We start from the raw sequence: 16,924 nt of genomic DNA on the forward strand, positions 1-16,924 counted from the left end.
CACCACCACTGCCATGCACACACGGATACCACCACTGCCATGCACACACAGACACCACCACTGCCATACACACACGGACACCACCACTGCCATGCACACACATATGCGAGGAAAGTAATACAGCGGGTATACACCCTGCTCCCAAAGTGTTTCATCTATAATTGTATACAGTGCTTACTACCCCTGAGGAGGCGTTGAAGCGCTTTACGGCAAGTAGAACGCTACTCCAGAACACAAGGTTATTGTTTAATCTAGTAGTTAATGTTGTTTCTTGTGATTAGTCATGTGCTCTAAGCATTCACTCCAGTAATGTTTTATAGATTATGTTAATACCAGTATTATGTGTGGCGCTGTACTCCTGATGTCATACTGTTGAACACAGGGTCGCTGACCTCTGAGTGTTCTTGCTGTGTAGTGTCGCTCCTGACGGTGCATGCTCTGTTGTGGTGCTGCTCGACTTGAGCATGGTGTGTGTGGGTTTTCTTTTATTTGTCCCGGCAGACTCGTTATCTTCCCCCAGCTCTTTTTTTTTCACGGCGGCCTGCGATATTAATCACCCCTGCGAGTGACTTGAGAATACTGACATGCTTGGTGAAGTATTTGGGAAAACTTCGTATGGTTTTAATAAAAGTGGTACGAAGTGTTTCTCATCTGGCCTTGTGTGCGTGCCTTCACTGCGCGCTCGCCTCAGGCACAAGCTCACAATTTAGCACGAAAAACGTGTGGATGACGTGAGGTGGGGTGGAGTAAAAACAATAGGTGATCGGGAAAAGCCCTATTTGCGTGAAATTGTTGGTGAGTAAAATACTTAAAAAACGATTAGTCTTCGAGGTCATCACCTCAGGCACGGGGCTGACGCAGTTATTCACACAGCTCTGATGATGCACCTCAGGCAGGGGCTCACAGGTGTTATTATTATTCACACAGCTCTGATGATGCACCTCAGGCACGGGGCTGATGCAGTTAATATTCACACAGCTCTGATGATGCACCTCAGGGACGGGCTGACGCAGTTATTATTCACACAGCTCTGATGATGCACCTCAGGCAGGTGCTCACAGCTGTTATTATTCACACAACTCTGATGATGCACCTCAGGCACGGGGCTGACGCGTTTATTATTCACACAGCTCTGATAATGCACCTCAGGCACGGGCTCACAGCTGTAATTATTTACACAGCTCTGATGATGCACCTCAGGCACGGGCTGACGCAGTTATTATTCATACAGCTCTGATGATGCACCTCAGGCAGGTGTTCACAGCTGTTATTATTCACACAACTCTGATGATGCACCTAAGGCATGGGCCTGTCGCAGGGTTTCCGTTCTCTCACAGAACTGTGCTCAGAGACCTAGAACCTGGGTGAGTCAGGGTGACCCAAAACTCACCTATGTTTCAGAAATCCCCTTACCAGGCTAGCTACAGTATCTCATCGGCAGTAAATACTTCCCGATGTCTTAGACAATCCAGAACATGAACTTAGAATACCTCAGGTATCGTGGAACACATGAACACTCTTTCGTTATATTATCATTCCAAACCGAAACTGGGAGGCAATGAGAACACGTGCAAGTTTGAAATGTTTATTTTTTCAATGCAACATTCTCAAACGCAGTATCTTGTATAATACCAACATACATATTATAAAAATCAAAGTCAGCAGCATAGTCACTAATCCATAATAAGCAAACTGTGATAACATATTATGATGCAAAATCTATAGAATTCTGTATCACCTATATTTCGCGCACCCTAATTAGCATATTATATTATATCTAAGAAGGTCTCATTTGGGCTTTAGCTGGGCGAACCCATACCTCAAATTCTCAGTAGTAGGAGATCACATCAACAGCTACCAGCTCTCAGCATGTCCAGCATCAAGTGTGTTTAGAATTTCCTGTAACTGTATCTTGAACTCACGTAAAGCCCAAAGTTGGCACAAACATTATTTGTGTTATGACTAACGTAGTGCGAGGATCAGGCCTACAATAACCTTGTGTTAGAGTGTGCAGCTCTCAGTGTGCAGACAGTTGTTCCAAATGTTCCAGGCACGACTGATATCAGTGCAATAATATATTATTCTGAAGTAAATCAAATCCTTCTTCTAGGTTAAAAGCTGTAATAACAAGTAGGTGTCGTGTGCAAACCGAAGCAGAAAGAAAAGATGGCGTTTAAACTTTTAACAAGCACATGCTAACTTAACACAACCTATGGGAACGTAATAACCATATGACACCCCCCCAATGGTCCGAGGACGGTCAAAAGACAAATATATATATAAGCCATTACACTATGAGAGGCAAGACTTGAAAGCAGAGTTCAATGATATTGAGCCAAGCTAAATGTATGTAATGCATGTAAAATTTAAAATTACAAAAACTATGTATGAATGCCTATAGTGGCCACACAAAATATAAAAAGTCGAACTTGAGGCCTAAATATTATAAACAGGCCTTTAACATATGAAAAAATTCGAATGTTCGTATTGAAATTGGCACCATTCAGAATTACTAAAAAGTCACGTGCCATGTAGATGGAAGTATTCAAAGTCATCCCTCGTTGAATGAATATGCAAAATATGTAGCAACAGCTTCCAACATGAAATCACTGTCATCATCCGAAAACAGTTCAGCCATCCAATTAAGCAATGGGAAAGAACATACGTGCTCCTCCAGTACTGAATCCTCTAGCATCATCAGAGGACAACTCAGTGGGTTCTCGAGAACGCTTTGTGCCAGAAAGTCATGCGCTGCTGCGAATATGTCCCACTGACCCATTAGTCCATGCATCGCTGCCACAGCCATAACCCTTTCGCCAGAACAGACCAACTCATGAGCCACTACGGGGGACATCAGCTGATCAAAGTCGACGTCAGGAGAAGTCGGTAAACAGAGACACAAATCAATGGCCCAGTCGAAACCACAGCTCAGGCAATGAAACACAGGCTGGACACAGGTGAAATAGGAAAATCTGAAAGATAATCCAAAAGCCGTGCTTAAAGTCGCAAGCGGCAGGGATCCATAATAATCAAGCATCCGGTTGCGAAACTGCATCAGTAGGTGCTGTGCGTTTCCTTGCGCAGGATGGGCATCCATGTTTTATGAAATAAAATATCACCAGAACGCCTGCAGCCAAAGCCAGCAAAACAGGAAATCCGCCAAACAGACTAGCGAATATAGAATGAAAGAACGCAGGGATTATACCAAATACTTTTTCAAATGTAGTCACAAGACCACTGCTAACCATTTTAAAAAAATGAGCGAGGTTGGATGTGGAGGAGGCATTAAAGATCTGATGAACCAGCTCGCAAAAATGAAACGGCAAATCAGTACTTAAAAGAGCTTGTACTTCTGTGCGTGTGTTTGCTATGTGAAGGACATAAGTTTCACGGGCAGAGCTCAGGGCCACCTGTTTTTGAGACAAAAGGGCTCTTATACGGCCTAAACCATTGAATTCAGCTCTCAAGGTTGGTATTCTCGGCCAAATTAAAACTTCTGAATTCCCATGCGTGGGTGGATACAACACATTCTTACAGCAAACGACTCTTTCAGACACTGTAACTACATATCCGATTCCAGCCTCTAACCCACAACAAAACTCGTTATTTAAAAGTAAATAACTACCGTTGGACAACAACGTGAACGTGGGAACTATTGCTGGAACTGGGGTCCCTTTCAAAACACAGGCCAAATTCGGTTTGTCCTGATTGCAAGAACCATGCAACTGGATGTGTCTGCAAATAAGTGAGCGGTCTGGGGACTGTGTACATTCTTCACCATTCAGATTCACTTCATTCCCATCCTTAAGACATCTGTAAGTGTATGGTAAAGACCATGTCTCATGGAGGAAAGCACTGCCTAATGGTTCATATCTCCCAATGGCAATATATTTCATACAATTTGTAAATTTATACAAAGCAAAAGGTAACGTTATAACACCATGAATAAGCCATGTTGCTGCAGTTACTTCAGCCACCGAAAACGGCAGGGATTCTAATTTTTCAATATGTAACATAGAAAATGTAGCATCTCTCATTGACAACATGCGCTGTTTTTCAGTCAAATTAAAAGGGGCAAATAATGATGAGATGTTCAAAAAAGTCCATGGCACTCGACCAGACTTAAGAGTCTGTAGTGTCCATGCAAACTGCATCACAGAACGCAATTGATTTTGACCATGATACAACACGGACACTTCATCATGTACTATGTCGACAACAGAAGACACAATATTATTTAAAGTGTAAATTCGGGAAGAAAGCGTGTTAATGCTGTTATCAACCACTGCAAGCACTTTTTCCAAATTAGCTTGATCAATAGCCCTTAGGCGTTTAGCAGCCTCAACCTGGTTAACTTTCCAAATTTCATTGTAAAATGCATACAGGAATCGCTTAGATCTACCTTTAGCAGGGCCTTTTATAAAATCGTTTAAATCCACATTATCATGTAATTGAGACAAATGTAGTTTAACTGCAGCTAAAGTAGAATGTTGTAACCAATTTTGACACAGCTTACCCACAGAATAAGTTGTGACAGAATAGTCTCCCTCAAAACGTGGATCGGGCCTGAGTTTTGTGAATCCCTCAGCCAAACCCATAAAACGGCGCTGGCAAGAATCAGCACTTTTTTGCCATACCAGCCAACCCTTGGAATCCAAACTGGAAATGTCAAAGGATGAATTGTGTAAAAGAGTTTGCAACTCTTGAATGGAGGAATCAGTGAAATTACCCCAACCATTATATTCATTTAAATCTGGGATGGTTGGTGTATTTAATTTTTTAGAAGTAGCCAATCCAAAGCATGTTGTCTGGAAAATGGTAGAATTTAAAAACAACATGTGATTCGGGATGAGACATGCACGGTGCAAAGCCTCAGTGCCTTGTACCTGCCAATCTTTGGTACCCCAAACCGATTTAAGGTCAATTGTTCCTTTCCAGAACTCGTAGCCATCTACAGCCAACCTGTCTAAAAAGGACTTCGAATACAGCAATTTTGTATCGGTAAGCCTAACTTTGGAAATGGGCTTTTGTGTCATTTTAAAATAAAATGACTTGGGATTAGACTGATCAAAGTCTGTAAAATATGTATATTTATTCAGAAATGTATTGGAACTGCCACTGAATGGAGCAGGGCAATGTTCCCATTGTGTACAATTCACAGCAACCCTCCTGGAATTTGTCTTATGTAAAAAATGATTACCATAGTGTTGAAAACAAAACAAATCACCATAATTAATAGAATCAGTATACAGATCCTCAGCATCGAAGGCAGCATAATACTTTAAATCAGAGAATAATGCGTCTACGGCCTGAATATCCCAATCATCAGAACGTACTTTTTGTTTAATCACATCTCCCATGTTCACTCTAAGCACATTTGGAACATTAATCACTTCAGTAGGACCATGTATCTGAAACCTAACCGCATCCCACACAATCCCGTCAAGGACAGGCCATGCTGTAATGTTAACTGCCTTTAAGTTTCGTTTCTGTCTGAGCGCAGAATGTGAAGAGGAGAGAGGGTTCAATGTTCCATTAAGGTACCGAATTCCTGTTCTTTCTTTAACGTAGTGACCATCGATCAGGCGGAAAAAATAAAACACAAAACCAATTGACATAAAAAGATAGAATGAAAATAGGATCAACCAAATGTATGTCCAAGGCGGAATTAAAAAATGTTTTTTGAACAACGTGGCATATCTTGCAATGTTTGTGGGTTTCTTTGATGTTTCCGAAACAGAGTCAAAAGAGAATCTGGACTGGCCTGCCAAACGGGTCTGCAAATCAGGCATCGATAAATCAGCAGGATAAGTGTAAGTTAGCTCATCAATGTTAGTATCAGGAATAGCATTTAATAAAGGACTGGATATGGCAGGCATCTCGAGGGACACCTCCTGTTCTGCACCAGATGTAATAGCCAGCACAGAGTGCCTCACCATGGAAGGACAGGATATAGCCGGTGTCATGCTATGAAGAATTGGCCACCCTGTGTGTCTTGACATTGTCAATAGAAATAAATCTGTTTCCCTTACGACCTGGAAGTGGTGGTAAAATGACTGTTCTTGTGCCCTTCACTCCAAGGACTCGGACTGGCGCTCGATATGAGGGACCAAACTCTTTCTTGTTATCGATCTTCTCCCGAACCAGTTCTCCAACTTGGGGTAGCCAGCCAACTACCGGGATCTGCAACGCATCATCCGATGTGGAGGGCAAATGTTCCTTTGCAAGACCGTCTCTGGTCTTTTGTAGATTCTGTAAAACATTGCAATGTTCATCTACGTCAAAGGCCCCGGCCTGGGCCTTGTAGTCCGGCCCATCAAGGTCAGGTACATACATCTTGATACCAAAGAGCATTTCGTATGGGGTCCGCCCACCCAGAGACCTTCTAGGGAGATTATTAAGCGCACGCTGCACGCCTATGAGGTGGGCTAGCCAGTTTCTACTAGTGCCTATAACTCGGGCTGTCAAAGATTGCGTTAAGTCGCGGTTCATTCGTTCTACTACACTATTACCCCCGGGTCTGTAGGGGCTTGAAAACTTGACTTGGACTCCCAACGAAACCATAGCAGCCTTATATGCCTTAGAGGCGAAAGCCGAACCCTGGTCCGAATGGAAAGTACCACAGGCAAAAATTCCCACAAAGACACGCAAATCCTTAATGACAGTCCGCGAATCAGCGCTCCGATGCGGCCATACCCATACAAAGCGTGTGCATGAATCAACTGCTACTAAGATGTATTTGAACGCAGTATCAGAAGAAAAAGGACCGCAGTGATCCAAATAAACGCAACCAAGTGGTTTATTAGAGATGTACAACTGTGTCTGAGGCGGACACGTAGCAGTAGAAGGCTTAATCTGCTGGCAAACGTCACAATGAAGAACATATTCACGCGTCTGTTTGTACAGACCCCGCCACCAGAATCTCTGTTGTAGCTGAGTTACAGTGGCCGAGACGCCCGCATGCGCAGACGCCACACCTTCATGCGCCGCTGTAATCAAAGCAGCTCTGCGATCCGAGTTGGGAACTAGACGTTCGCCAACTTCAGGGATTTTCACATAAGGAACCTTATCGGGACTTAAGTGGTATGTGTATTTAGAAGGGAATCCCGCAGGATATTTACTTCCCTTCTCCGTTGCAGCTACAGCTGCCAAGATGTCATCATCGATTTTGCTTTTGGACCTCGTGACTGCTGCAACCAAGTATTTTGATACCGCTGACTTCGCTGCTTCATCAGCAAGCGAGTTGCCAACAGCGTGGACCCCCACGCGCTGATGACCGAGAGTATGAATCACAAACACGAGTGGCAGTTTCTCTTTCAGTTCCGCCACTCGGACCCAGATAGTTTTATGTTTTATTGTGCTACCTTTGGAATCACGAAAATCATTCTGAATCCAAAAGAACAAGTTTTCATTGTAAGACTGGACACAGTAGTAAGAATCGCTTACGATTAAAGTCGTCACACTTGGATCTGCGTACTCCAATGCAAGCATCAGAGCACCAAACTCTGCCAATTGTGCGGTGCAGTCTCCAAGCGACTGCGTGTGCACGACACTGGACTTGAACTCATCGTCCACCATGGCACCGACCACAATGGCGCAAGCGGAAACGTAGGAATGTTTAGAGCCATGCGCAACCTGCGCCGAACCATCAGTGTAAATGATGCAATGGAAATCCTCCAACGGCCGCATCGCTAAAGGAGCAGGATGAACAAATTCATACTGTAAATACTCCTGCGACCGCAAAGTGGCGTCAAAAATAAACGTGACATCCTGGGATGCCAAGGATGCAGCCCATTGAATCCACCGAGGGTGCAAAGCTTCGGAATTAGGTACACTGGCTCTCGTAACCGCCTCTAAGGCAGGGCACGGGGTAACAACCAACATGCGCTTTCCCTGTGACAGGGCACGTTCCTTAAGAATTGCCATCTGCACAGCCGTTAAAACTTTCTCCACAGTGGAAAAACGCAATTCAGCCGAAGTGTACAAGTGTGACTTGTAAGCAATAGGTACTGTATTTCCTTCATTAAAAGTCAGGTACGTGAAACCCACCGCCCCAGGGATAATTCCTATCACCAGGTTGGTCTGGTTATCACGAGTCTGTAAGTATTCAGAAGCGAGCAAATCAGCCTGCAAAGACTGCAGAATTGCTGAATGCTCTGGCAGCCAGCATGATTTGGAAAAAGATGGTTGTATCAAAGCATACAAAGGCTTGACACGCTGGGCATATTCCGGAATGTAAGTCCTCCCGACTTGGACTTTTGTTGACCACTAATTTCCGATGTCTGACTCTGGGGCTGTTTCTTTTCCTTTTCAGAAAAAGTTTTAACCCCCTTTGCATTGCGGCCCACCATTGCGTAAGCACGCACAATAATCTTTGCTAACTGTCGGGGCCGGTCGGGCTCGGGAACCAACGCTAATGCGTTAGCAACTTGAAAGTTCACTGCATCACCCTTGACACTCGCAAGGATCACACCGCAAACCACTTCAAAGGAGCCACACAGGCGCATGCCCAATTCAACAGCCGCCTCCGGTCCATGTTCATCCTGAACACGTTTAAGGACCCCACCTAGGTTGGTCACAGACGGGGAGCCATAGCACCTCGAATAGACCGCTGAAAAAGTTTTTCCCCAGGTTTCACAGTCAGCAAGTTCAGGAGCCAGATCCTTCGGTAAACTCAGTGTAAGAATCCGGTGCTTATCACCCGGACTCGTATTAGGAAACACAGCTTCCAGCTGGCCGAATTTCTCAGCAAGCCAGAACGGAAAATCGTCCTTTTCCAGGGGCTTTTTACCCATCACAGAATTAACCATGACCGGGTTGATTTTCAGACCAGCACGTTCGGCTCGAAGCTGTGCGCCTCCAGGGGCCGCTTCCTGAACATTACGTCCAATGCAATGAACAAGCGCTCTAATCACTCCCACCGCGACATCATGAAGCTGCCGCAGTTCGCCCACATTACAAGCGTTACGTCTAGGGTGAGGAGTAAATCCACCCAAAGCAGGCCAACTAGTGCCCGCAATGGACAAAGGACCTAACCTCGGAGCGGTCATAGCGTGCGGTAGGGCGCCACCAAACCAAACTCCATGCTGCCAAGCGTCAATAGGAACCTCCAGTGCTCTGTACGGAGCGTACGCTGCCGGTACATCTGAAGCAGTGTATGTGTGGAACACACCAGAATTAGCGTCCACCGCCGGAAATGTCACCCACGAATAAAACAGTTCGTACGGGTAAGCATGTTCCGCGCTCACCACCAGAACCACAGCCAAGCCATCCAAAGGAACATCATACATCCGCAAATGGTCACGCACCGCAATGCGACTATGCTGCGGGATGTCCACGGCTTGAGCCATGTCAGCACAGGAAGAAGAAAAAACAAATTATACTTTGTAGCACAACTGGGTAGTAATTCAAAGAAACCGTTTTAGATATATTCAAGCTCGAAAATGACCTATTTCAAAAATAGGTAGGTTCTTCCGACACTGCCGTTTTCCGGAAACGGGAATGTAGGCGTTAAGGTTTGAATGATATACTACTCGAGTGTCATGTTATAGGGCCAACCAACGTATGGGCGCCATGTCGCAGGGTTTCCGTTCTCTCACAGAACTGTGCTCAGAGACCTAGAACCTGGGTGAGTCAGGGTGACCCAAAACTCACCTATGTTTCAGAAATCCCCTTACCAGGCTAGCTACAGTATCTCATCGGCAGTAAATACTTCCCGATGTCTTAGACAATCCAGAACTTGAACTTAGAATACCTCAGGTATCGTGGAACACATGAACACTCTTTCGTTATATTATCATTCCAAACCGAAACTGGGAGGCAATGAGAACACGTGCAAGTTTGAAATGTTTATTTTTTCAATGCAACATTCTCAAACGCAGTATCTTGTATAATACCAACATACATATTATAAAAATCAAAGTCAGCAGCATAGTCACTAATCCATAATAAGCAAACTGTGATAACATATTATGATGCAAAATCTATAGAATTCTGTATCACCTATATTTCGCGCACCCTAATTAGCATATTATATTATATCTAAGAAGGTCTCATTTGGGCTTTAGCTGGGCGAACCCATACCTCAAATTCTCAGTAGTAGGAGATCACATCAACAGCTACCAGCTCTCAGCATGTCCAGCATCAAGTGTGTTTAGAATTTCCTGTAACTGTATCTTGAACTCACGTAAAGCCCAAAGTTGGCACAAACATTATTTGTGTTATGACTAACGTAGTGCGAGGATCAGGCCTACAATAACCTTGTGTTAGAGTGTGCAGCTCTCAGTGTGCAGACAGTTGTTCCAAATGTTCCAGGCACGACTGATATCAGTGCAATAATATATTATTCTGAAGTAAATCAAATCCTTCTTCTAGGTTAAAAGCTGTAATAACAAGTAGGTGTCGTGTGCAAACCGAAGCAGAAAGAAAAGATGGCGTTTAAACTTTTAACAAGCACATGCTAACTTAACACAACCTATGGGAACGTAATAACCATATGACAGGCCGACGCAGTTATTATTCACACAGCTCTGATGATGCACCTCAGGCAGGGGCTGACGCAGTTATTATTCACACAGCTCTGATGATGCACCTCAGGCAGGGGCTCACAGCTGTTATTATTCACACAGTTCTGATGATGCACCTCAGGCACGGGGCTGACGCAGTTAATATCCACACAGCTCTGATGATGCACCTCAGGCACGGGCTGACGCAGTTATTAGTCACACAGCTCTGATGATGCACCTCAGGCACGGGTTCACAGCTGTAATTATTCACACAGCTCTGATGATGTACCTCAGGCACGGGCTGACGCAGTTATTATTCACACAGCTCTGATGATGCACCTCAGGCAGGTGCTCACAGCTGTTATTATTCACACAACTCTCATGATGCACCTCAGGCACGGGGCTGACGCAGTTATTATTCACACAGCTCTGATGATGCACCTCAGGCACGGGCTCAGATGCACCTCAGGCACGGGCTCACAGCTGTTATTATTCACACAGCTCTGATGATGCACCTCAGGCACGGGCTCACAGCTGTTATTATTCACACAGCTCTGATGCGCCATCTAATACTCTTTACTAATAACTCTCTCCTCCTACTATCAACTTCTCACTCTACTACTTACTCTGTGTGTGGGTGCTAATGCAATAGGTCTTGCATATGTAAGCGATGAAGCTATTGGCAATGTAAATGACAATGCCATTTATTTATTATCTAAAAAATAAAAATCATGAGCAATGCCAATAGCTCTACCTTTAATGCTGCGAGACCATTGCATTGTAAATGCTTGTTTTTATTATGGTTTTGCATTTTTAAACTATTTTCCTGTCATATATTATAGCGGTACGATTTGTACTTACATGGCTTTTCATTTAGGTTGATCACCTTGATGTTTGAATTATTATTGTTTGAGGTGGATAGATGTTGGATTGATGGATGGATGGATGAACAGACGGACAGATCGATGAGTAGGTGGATAAACTTATGAATAGATGGGGTGTTTGGGCATGGATGGAGAATGTGTAAATGGGTGAATGGCTGAACAGATGGTTGTATTGGCTGGGGGAGTGGATTTATCAATGGATGGATCTTGAATGGAGGGGTGATAGTTGAATGGATGAGTAGATAGATAAAGGGATGGAAATGGGTGCCTGCATGGATACTTGGACGGATGGACAGATGAATGGATAGTTCTTCGTGCTGTTTTATTCTGATTAATAAAAATCATTACAACAAAATGAATAAAAACAACATTTAAGCTACTGTACATATATTACAAATGAATCTCATACCAATCATATTAAAAATCTGTGCAAGGTAATACGAAAGTGCATAACTTTTAACCAGTTCATTCAGCACAATGCTTATGTGCTTAAAATTTAAACCAATTCATTTAGCATGATGCTAAAAATCTTGGTCGAGCATTACAATCATTGCAATTGAAACAACCAGATAAAATGATCATTGAAACCACTAGTTCCAAGACTTTATTGTGTATTTAATTGAAACCATAACAATATAAAACATTTTGGGAGACATTATGTTGCCCTCAAGCGGGCCCAACATATAATATTACCATTGAAACCACTATAGGTATGTGGTGGTGCAAGATTAATCATGTGTAAGATAGTGCTCAAGTGATTACTCTCCAACCAATACATGCAGAACAAGGCCAAAAAACATAACATTTGATACCTCTAAGTTAGGCATGTGCAAATAACTTTCAGCTATACATGCAAACAGCCTTGAGTGTTTAACATGGAATTGTCATCTTTTAGCTTCATTAACTGTCACTATTTATCTATAGGGCACAGTTACATGTGTGCATAAAAGCAGGTAAAAGGAAACCACATAAAAATACTAGATATTTAAAATAAAGATGTAAACATTCTTTCTGAATCGGTCATAAACGTAACAAACCAGCAAATGAAGGGGATTGACGTGCCAGAGTAAGTATTCCATATTGTTCGACTATTCAAAACCGTTGCAATAAACTACACAATAAATGTATTAAAAACATATATTCAAAGAATGACATTTAAAAGAACTTCATAAAACAGACACGTGGTCCTGGTGGCATTTAAAAGACAGAACTCTGGAAAGAGACTCACTTCCTCCTCTCTGGATTGAGGTGAAACTGCCCCAAGTCTGTTAATAACATTAGTCTCACTCTGATAGGGGGGTGGGGATGGGGGGGGGGGGGTGTCGAAGATACGCCAACAGAGTATGACCAGTTTTCTTGATGAACTCTTCCTGCCGCAAAGCATTACGGGTTCGTGTGAGTAGATTTTTGTAAACAGTGAACCTGTGAAAGTGTGTGTGCAGCAGATAAAATACCTTATGCCTGGGATAAGATAAGAATTGTATCAAGACTATTGCTGTTAAAATGTGCATATACAAAGGTCCAGACGTCTGGTGACATTAGCCAATTGGTGGACCTGTGGAACAAATAAAGTGCAATGTGCTTAAACTAGAATAATAACTGCGTCGAGCACAGGTTAATTAAAAAGCTTACGCTGTCAACACTAAATAAAAAGGTCAGTGTGCCCAGTGTAAACTTGTAAGCGCTGTAGCCTTCTGGAGTACCTATGTGCACCTGGTGAGACTTTAGGGGAAAGGCTTTAAAAGGGATACAAGAGATGGACATTAAGCCAGGTCGATAGGCTACTGAATGCATTATTGTAACAAGTGCGGAAATAGCAGGCTAGACATATAAAGACTTTATCTAGCTTACAGCCTACACACATTCATAAAACAAGCATTTTGCAATGCAATACGTCTCGCATGTATGCAAATTTGAGCTATTGGCATTGTAAATCACAATGCCTTTTATTCATGTTTTGGTTTTTAAAACATAAATAAAAGTCATTGTCATTTAAAATGCCAATAGCTTAAACTCACGTAAATGTGAGACCTATTGCATTTTCAATGCTTGTTTTGCTTATGGTGGATTGGGCTATTAAATGTCAGTGTGGTGCGCCATGATTACCATATGTTCCCTCCTGTAAGGGCGGCCCGTTGTTAAGCACCGGCCGTCCTATATAGAATGAAGGCAGATTATAATTCTGCCTTGTATTTCCTGGACCTAGCCAAGGATACATACATCTTCGTTAATATTCTGAATTTATTTAATTATTTATTTATGCATTTTTATATAGCGCGGACTTTACCCAAAGACGTCAGAGCGCTTCACAATAGGAACAGAACTGATACATGAGGAGAATATTACACGTGAACAGATTACAAAAGCAGACGTTAAGTTACATAAGGTAAAGTGACAATTGTGAGCAAACAAAATACATGAGGTAGCAAAAAGTGCACAGGAGGAAAAAGTGACAAGTGTGCAGGTTACAAGAGAAAACAAAGTACAATTAGAGGTATAATACTGCAATATATGCTAGACACTCAGGCACAAGAACAAACGTTACGTAGGCAATGGTGGCACTTATGCAAGTATCAAAGGCAAACAAAATGTGAGAGGTAGCAAACTGTGTGTTACAAGGGAAAAGTGGTGTGTGCATGTTACAAAAGACTACCAAACACAAGTACAAGGATAATACTGCAATTAATGGCAAACACTCCAACCACAAGAACACAACGGGAAGGCACAACCATAGTCATGGAGAGTAGAATTTTCAGTAATGGGAGGTCTTCCTTCAGATAATAGAGAGGACGTGAATTACTTTTGGAGGTGTCTTTGGAGGAGAAGAACTTTGAGGTCCCTTTTGAAGGCCTGGGAGGAGGCAGTGGTCCGGAGCTGAGGCGGAAAGGAGTTCCAGATTCTCACTGCGTTGCCTGAAAAGGATTGGGCCATCGTTCTTTCCTTCTTGAAAGTGGGAGGTTCAAGCAGTAGATTTTCTGCATTACGTGATGGTGTAGAGAGCCTCCAGAGAGTTTCAGTTTATTTGCCAGGTAGCGTGGAGAGGGGGAGTGCATGGCTTTGTGGGTGATACAAGCAGTCTTGTAGATAGCTCTAGCCTTGATGGGAAGCAGCGGAGGGTGGATAATGTGGTGTTGCGCTCTAGCCTTCGGCGCCCAGCGCGATGACGTGCTGCCCAGGAGGTAGAGCGTGAGACGGGCGCATGCGCAGGGGAGGCGATGAGAAGCGCGCGATGGGACCAACGGACATTAGCGACCGGAGCTAGCGAGAGACAGACGCTCGGCGCTCTATGTTAAACCAAGTTGCATATTCAGTGAATAAAGGAAGCCTGTTCTCAACCCATGCTTCTTGTAATTTGTGGGGACCATCAGACAACATTACAGTGGCGACGAGGACTGGGAGCACCCCACAGTCTCCACACAGCTTCACCGAGTTGCAGCAACCGGAGCACCAGAGATCAGGAGCGGACGAGATGGTGGCAGACATGGTCGACATGGAAACGACGATAAGCAAACAAGAATGGGCTGCGGCGTATGAAAAGGACCATGAGATAGTGGAGGTCAAACAATACCTAATTTCCGGATGGCCAGAAAAATGGAATCTCAAAGCAGATCTGAGGAAGTATTTTGAGATTCGGGATGAGTTGTCGTTGAGTGACTCAGGAATTTTCTTGTACCGAGGTGACAGAGTGATACCACCGGAGGCCATAATCCCAGCGCTATTGAAACAACTCCACGAGGGTCACCTAGGCATCGTGAAGACGAAGGTCAGGGTGAAACAGATGTACTGGTGGCCAGGAATGGACAGTCAGATAGAAAGGCAAGTGAGAGAATGCGCCCAGTGCCAAGGAGCTGACAAAATTCTGAGACCATTGAGGCCGGCGCTGGGAGAATTTGACCGCCCCCAAAACCCATGGGAAGATATTGCTGTGGACATCTAAAGGTCCGGTTCTTGACAATAGAGGCATTGGCAAATACCTATGCGTGGTCATTGACAAATACTCGAAATGGCCGGAAGTTGACGTGCAGGAATCGATGGACACGGACATGGTGCTGAAATTTCTCACCTCACTGTTCCTAAGGGAAGGTATACCCAAGACAATATTGAGTGACAATGGGCCACAGTTCACCTCCGACAAATGGATCAGGTACATGGAGAGAAATGGAATAAAGTCCAAGCATACGGCAGTCTATCACCCAGCGTGCAACGGGCAAGTGGAGCGGTTCAACCGTGTCCTTATGGGATCTATACAGGCTGCCGTAATGCAAGGGAAAGAATGGGAAGTGGAGGTCCAAAACATGTTATGGGCGTACAGGATTACACCTACGGGGCTAGGATACAGCCCTTTCCAAATATTGAGAGGCAGGTTCCCATTCACCAGAGACAATGTAGTGTGGAGAGAGAAGACGGTGACCAGTAAATGGTCACCAGCGGTGGTGCAGCACAATCTGGAAAAGGCTCAAAAAGTATACGCGGCACACTACAACAAGCGGCACAACACCAAGGACATCGTCCTGGAAAAAGGGGAATGGGTCAGAGTCAAACTCCCAACTCTTCAAAAGAAGGGCGAAAGCAAATACAGTAAACCCTTGCAAGTTCGAGAAGTATATGGCAGAGCGGCATTACTCAGCGATGGGAGAGTGTGGTCCCAAGACCGCATGGCAAGAGTCAACAGGATCATGCAATGGCCAGCGGTCAAAGAAGAGGAGGCTGAAGAGCAGCAGCAACCGGGAGGAGAAGGCGAAATGGAGATAAGTGAAGGTGACCAGAATGAAAGACTTGCAGAAAAGGACAATGAAGGGAATGGAGAATCACGGACATTGGAAGGTACGGGTAGCAGCGGTGTCCCGGCTAGGGACATGGAGAGCGTTAACCCGATGGACACGAGGAGTCTCCCCGGAGGAGGTAATGGAGAAGAATCCAACCTGGTAAGGCGCACCCGTTCCGGGAGAGCAGTCAATCTGCCTCCCAGATTTAAAGACTATGACATGAGTGACTATTGAATTGAGACTTTTGCAGTTGCCATTGTTTGGTTTGAAAAGGGGGAGATATGTGGTGTTGCGCTCTAGCCTTCGGCGCCCAGCGCAATGACGTGCTGCGCAGGAGGTAGAGCGTGAGACGGGCGCATGCGCAGGGGAGGCGATGAGAAGCGCGCGAAGGGACCAACGGACATTAGCGACCGGAGCTAGCGAGAGACAGACGCTCGGCGCTCTATGTTAAACCAAGTTGCATATTCAGTGAATAAAGGAAGCCTGTTCTCAACCCATGCTTCTTGTAATTTGTGGGGACCATCAGACAACATTACAGATAACATCGGTGTGATGTGGTCGCTTCTTTTGGCCCCATAAATGAAACGAGCTGCTGAATGGAAAACAGATTTAAGGGGGGACAAGTGGGATTTGGGGAGGCCAGTAAGAAGAGAATTGTAGTAGTCTAGTCTGGAGAGGACCAGCGATTGCACCAGGGTTATAAGTTCCTGCTCCAGGAAACAGAAGGCAGGAGTGGGTAAAAAAGGGGGTAATTTAGGCTGAGACGTAT

Source organism: Lissotriton vulgaris, chromosome 7 (assembly GCF_964263255.1).
Source record: "Lissotriton vulgaris chromosome 7, aLisVul1.2, whole genome shotgun sequence".
Taxonomy (NCBI): domain Eukaryota; kingdom Metazoa; phylum Chordata; class Amphibia; order Caudata; family Salamandridae; genus Lissotriton; species Lissotriton vulgaris.